This window comes from Nerophis ophidion, unplaced genomic scaffold (assembly GCF_033978795.1).
Source record: "Nerophis ophidion isolate RoL-2023_Sa unplaced genomic scaffold, RoL_Noph_v1.0 HiC_scaffold_58, whole genome shotgun sequence".
NCBI classification, from domain to species: domain Eukaryota; kingdom Metazoa; phylum Chordata; class Actinopteri; order Syngnathiformes; family Syngnathidae; genus Nerophis; species Nerophis ophidion.
In genome coordinates this window covers 316,738-322,737 of record NW_026906980.1, presented here as the reverse complement: position 1 = coordinate 322,737, position 6,000 = coordinate 316,738, and positions in this window count along the sequence as shown.

Sequence of the window (6,000 nt, the reverse complement as noted above, 5' to 3'; positions counted from 1 at the left end):
GAAACACTTCATACGCTCTTGTTGCGTGATCACGTTTGAGTTTATATTTGAATGAATAAGCAATTTCACTGACATTAAGGGGTGAAAATGTTGTGATTATTACCACATATTTAAACAGGCGAGGCGACTACGAAGTTGCAGATTGATGTTATGTCAGTTTGAGAGTTTTCGTGTCGACCCAATCATCGACTACTATCGATACCGATTGGTAAACAATAAACACGCAGATCATGGTTATAATCAGCAAAAAACACTGGCCGATTATATACTATTTATTTTTTTCTTTGTCATGAAAAAGGGAGGTTTTTGTCATGAAAAGGGAGGTTTTCTGGGTTAGTGCACTAATTGTAAGTGTATCTTGTGTTTTTTATGTTGATTTAATATATATATATGTATATATATATATATATATATATATATATATATATATATATATATATGTATATATATATATATATATATATATATATATATATATATATATATATATATATATATATATATATATATATACATATATTATTTTATTTTATTGTATCTTTTTTTATAAAAAAAAAAGAAAAAGTATAAAAAATTATTCTGCGGCCCGGTATCAATCGAGCCGCGGCCCGGTACCGAGCCAAGGCCCGGTGGTTGGGGACCACTGGTCTACATAACATGTAATGGTGGTTCTTTAGTCAGAATGTTACATGGATTATGTTTTACAGATCATCTTCAAGCCGCTTTCTGACAGTCGCTTCAGGATGCGCCGTCTTGTGGGTGGTCTGTTACACATGGCAGGAATCAGTTCAATTGATTTATTGAACTTGATGAGTAGGTGGAATGTGTATGATAATCTAAGTGATAGGTGAAAAACGATGTGTAGAATTAACCAAGTGAATGTTACCAGAGTTTGTTGTATGTGCGTGTTGGATGAATCCTTCGTCCGACAAAAAGGCAAGGCGAGAAGGCAGTCCGTGGGCAGGCAAGCGGCCGGGGGCTGGAGAGAAGCAACGGGGTCCATGTCCAAGTAGGGGTCGAGGATCAGGGGAGGTAGTCCGGAATCCAGATGGATGTCGAGGCACACAGCTCGATTATGGAAGACACGGGAAGTACTATTGAAGACACAAAGGACATAAGACACGTGTACAGGGAAGGCACAGAGAGAGATCAAGTACGCGGGAGGGAAGCCAGAGATGGGATGCTTACTACGGGAATGAACTATGTTCCGGCACTGGATCTTCAGGTCCACTGGTCTTTATGCTGCCTGCCCTTCTTAGTCCCAGGTCCACTGATTATTGTTTGCCTGCAGGCTTTCGGCGCGTGGCTGTGATGTGGCCAGACCGAGTAGGGGTGGGTCCTGGCGCGTTTCCAGCAAATGCGTTAGCCAAGATTGCAGCAGAAGGCATGAGAGATTGAGCAAGCGCTGTTACATGGTTTTTTTTTACGTGGCTCACCTTCGGCAGCGTCTTCTCCCCTTCATATAAATACATTTAATAAAGTCAAATACAAATAAGGCATCAAGAGAAGTATCCTACACTTCTCTTTTGTAAAGTAAATCTGAACAGCCGATATCGGCATCTACTTCAACTATATGATTTGCCTGAAAAGCTGGACAAGACAAAAAAGAAAAAAAAAAGAAATAGACTTAAACCATCCATCCATCTTCTTCCGCTTATCTGAGGTCGGGTCGAGGAGGCAGCAGCCTAAGCAGGGAAGCCCAGACTTTCCTCTCCCCAGTCACTTCATCCAGCTCTTCCCGGGGGATTCCGAGGCGTTCCCAGGCCAGCTGGGAGACATAGTCTTCCCAACGTGTCCTGGGTCTTCCCCGTGGCCTTCTACCGGTTGGACGTGCCCTAAACACCTCCCTAGGGAGGCGTTTGGGTGGCATCCTGACCAGATGCCCGAACCACTTTATCAGGCTCCTCTCGATGTGGAGGAGCAGCGGCTTTGTTTTGAGCTCCTCCCGGATGGCAGAGCTTCTCACCCTATCTCTAAGGGAGAGCCCCGCCACCCGGCGGAGGAAACTAATTTCGGCTGCTTGTACCTTGAGAGCTTTGCCTTCCGGCTCAGCTCCTTCTTCACCACAACGGATCGGTACAACGTCCGCATTACTGAAGATGCCACAACGATCCGCCTGTCGATCTCCCGATCCACTACTCCCTCACTCGTGAACAAGACTCCTAGGTACTTGAACTCCTCCACTTGGGGCAGGGTCTCCTCCCCAACCCGAAGATGGCACTCCACCCTTTTATGGGCGAGAACCATGGACTCGGACTTGGAGGTGCTGATTCTCATTCCGGTCGCTTCACACTTGGCTGCGAACCGATTCAGTGAGAGCTGAAGATCCCGGTCAGATGAAGCCATCAAGACCACATAATCTGCAAAAAGCAGAGACCTAATGCCGCGGCCACCAAACCAGAACCCCTCAACGCCTTGACTGCGCCTAGAAATTCTGTCCATAAAAGTTATGAACAGAATCGGTGACAAAGGACAGCATTGGCGGAGTCCAACCCCCTTTGGAAAAGTGTCCGACCTACCGCCGGCAATGCGGACCAAGCTCTGACACTGATCGTACAGGTAGGGAACTGCCACAATCAGACAGTCCGATACCTCATACTCTCTGAGCACACCCCACAGGACTAGGGGGAAAGGGGGGGGGGGGGGGGGGGGGGGGTTTGCCCACATATGTGGTTCTCATAGTCATCATTGTCACCGAAGTCCCACTGGGTCATCATTGTCACGGACGTCCCACTGGGTGTGAGTTTTCCTTGCCCTTGTGTGGGCCACCGAGGATGTCGTAGTGGTTTGTGTTGTGGTTTTTGCAGCCCTTTGAGACACTAGTGATTTAGGGCTATATAAATGAATTGATTGATTGATTGATTGATTGACTTCCCGAGGGACACGGTCGAATGCCTTCTTCAAGTCCACAAAGCACAACCAAGACAGCCCCACAGCATCCAGAGCCTTAAGGAACTCCAGGCGGATCTCATCCACCCCCGGGGCCTTGCCACTGAGGAGATTTTTAACTACCTCAACAACCTCAGCCCCAGAAATAGGAGAGCCCACTACAGATTCCCCAGGCACTGCTTCCTCATAGGAAGACGTGTTGGTGGGATTGAGGAGGTCTTCGAAGTATTCCTTCCACCGATCCACAACATCCGCAGTTTAGGTCAGCAGAACACCTTTCGCACCATACACGGTGTTGACAGTGTACTGCTTCCTCTTCCTGAGGCGGCGGATGGTGGTCCAAAATCGCTTCATAGCCGTCCGGAAGTCGTTTTCCATGGCTTCCCCGAACTCCTCCCATGTCCGAGTTTTTGCCTCCCCGACCGCTGAAGCTGCACACCGCTTGGCCTGTCGGTACCTGTCCACTGCTTCCGGAGTACTATGAGCCAAAATAACCCAATTGGACTCCTTCTTCAGTTTGACGGCATCCCTCACCGCTGATGTCCACCAAGAAGTTTTAGGATTACTTCCCCGACAGGCACCAACTACCTTGTGGCCACAGTTCCAATCAGCCGCCTCGACAATAGAGGTGCGGAGCATGGTCCACTCGGACTCAATGTCCAGCACCTCTCTCGTGACATGTTCAAAGTTCTTCCGGAGGTGGAAATTGAAACTTTCTCTGACAGGAGACTCTGCCAGACGTTCCTAGCAGACCCTCACAATGCGTTTGGGCCTGCCAGGTCTGTCTGGCACCGCCCCCCCCACCATCGCAGCCAACTCACCACCAGGTGGTGATCGGTAGAAAGCTCCGCCCATCTCTTCACCCGAGTGTCCAAAACATGAGGAAGAAAATCCGATGACACAACTACAAAGTCGATCATGGAACTGCGGCCTAGGGTGTCCTGGTGCCAAGTGCACATATGGACACCCTTATGTTTGAACATGGTGTTTTTTATGGACAAACTGTGACGGGCACAAAAGTCCAATAACAAAACCGTTCTTCCCTATCACGCCTCTCCAGGTTTCACTGTCGTTGCCAACATGAGCGTTGAAGTCCCCCAGCAGAAAAAGAGAATCACCCGAGGAAGCACTCTCAGTACTCCCTCGAGTGTAACCAAAAAGGGTGGGTACTCTGAACTGCTGTTTGGTGCGTAAGCACAAACAACAGTTAGGACCCGTCCCCCCACCCGAAGGCGGAGGGAGGCTACCTTTTCGTCCACTGGGATGAACTCCAACGTGCAGGCTTTGAGCCGGGGGGAAACGAGAATTGCCACCCCAGCCCATCGCCTCTCACTGCCGGCAACGCCAGTGTGGAAGAGAGTCCAGCCCCTCTCGAGAGAAGTGGTTCCAGAGCCCTTGCTGTGCATCAAAGTGAGTCCGACTATATTCAGCCGGAACTTCTCCACTTTGTGCACTAGCTCAGGCTCTTTCCACCCCAGTGAGGTGACGTTCCATGTCCGGGGAGCTAGCTTATGTAGCCGAGGATCGGATCGCCAAGTGCCCTGCCTTCGGCACCTGACCTCTATTTCCCCTGCTATGGGTGGTGAGCCCATTGGAGGGGGGACCCACGTTTCCTCTTCGGGCTTTTACCGGCCGGGCCCCATAGGAACAGGCCCGTTCACCAGGCGCTCGCCATTGTGCCCCACCTCCGGGCCTGGCTCCAGAGGGGGGCCCCGGTGACCCGCGTCTGGGCGAGGGAAATCTGGGTCCTCGATATGTCTTCTTCATGAAGGTATTTGAGCTGCTCTTTGTCTGATCCCTCACCTAGGACCCGTTTGCCTTGGAAGACCCTACCAGGGGGCTTAAAGCCCCCGGACAACATAACTCCTAGGATCATTGGGACACGCAAACTCCTCTACCACGATAAGGTGGCAGCTCAGAGAGGAGACTTACCTAAACCATTAGTTCCATACAAATAGGTGCAGAGCTGCTGTCATCCCGCCGACTGGTTTGTATCATGCTGCTAAAAAAATAGTTTGAAATTATATACATTTAATTTTCTTTTCGGGTATCTTATTTTGAAAGAATGTGTCACACTTATTGTGTGTGCTTGTATATATATATATATATATATATATATATATATATATATATATATATATATATATATAAATCAATCATCAATCAATGTTTATTTATATAGCCCCAAATCACAAATGTCTCAAAGGACTGCACAAATCATTACGACTACAACATCCTCGGAAGAACCCACAAAAGGGCAAGGAAAACTCACACCCAGTGGGCAGGGAGAATTCACATCCAGTGGGACGCCAGTGACAATGCTGACTATGAGAAACCTTGGAGAGGACCACAGATTTGGGCAACCACCCCCCTCTAGGGGACCGAAAGCAATGGATGTCGAGCGGGTCTAACATGATACTTTGAAAGTTCAATCCATAGTGGCTCCAACACAGCCGCGAGAGTTCAGTTCAAGCAGATCCAAGACAGCAGCGAGAGTCCCGTCCACAGGAGACCATCTCAAGCGGAGGCGGATCAGCAGCGTAGAGATGTCCCCAACCGATACACAGGCGAGCGGTCCATCCTGGGTCCCGACGAGCGGTTCATCCTGGGTCTCGACTCTGGACAGCCAGTACTTCATCCATGGTCATCGGACCGGACCCCCTCCACAAGGGAGGGGGGGACATAGGAGAAAGAAAAGAAGCGGCAGATCAAATGGTCTAAAAAGGAAGTCTATTTAAAGGCTAGAGTATACAGATGAGTTTTAAGGTGAGACTTAAATGCTTCTACTGAGGTAGCATCTCGAACTGTTACCGGGAGGGCATTCCATAGTACTGGAGCCCGAACGGAAAACGCTCTATAGCCCGCAGACTTTTTTTGGGCTCTAGGAATCACTAATAAGCCGGAGTCTTTTGAACGCAGATTTCTTGCCGGGACATATGGTATAATACAATCGGCAAGATAGGCTGGAGCTAGACCGTGTAGTATTTTATACATAATTAGTAAAACCTTAAAGTCACATCTTAAGTGCACAGGAAGCCAGTGCAGGTGAGCCAGTACAGGCGTAATATGATCAAACTTTCTTGTTCTTGTCAAAAGTCTAGCAGCCGCAAT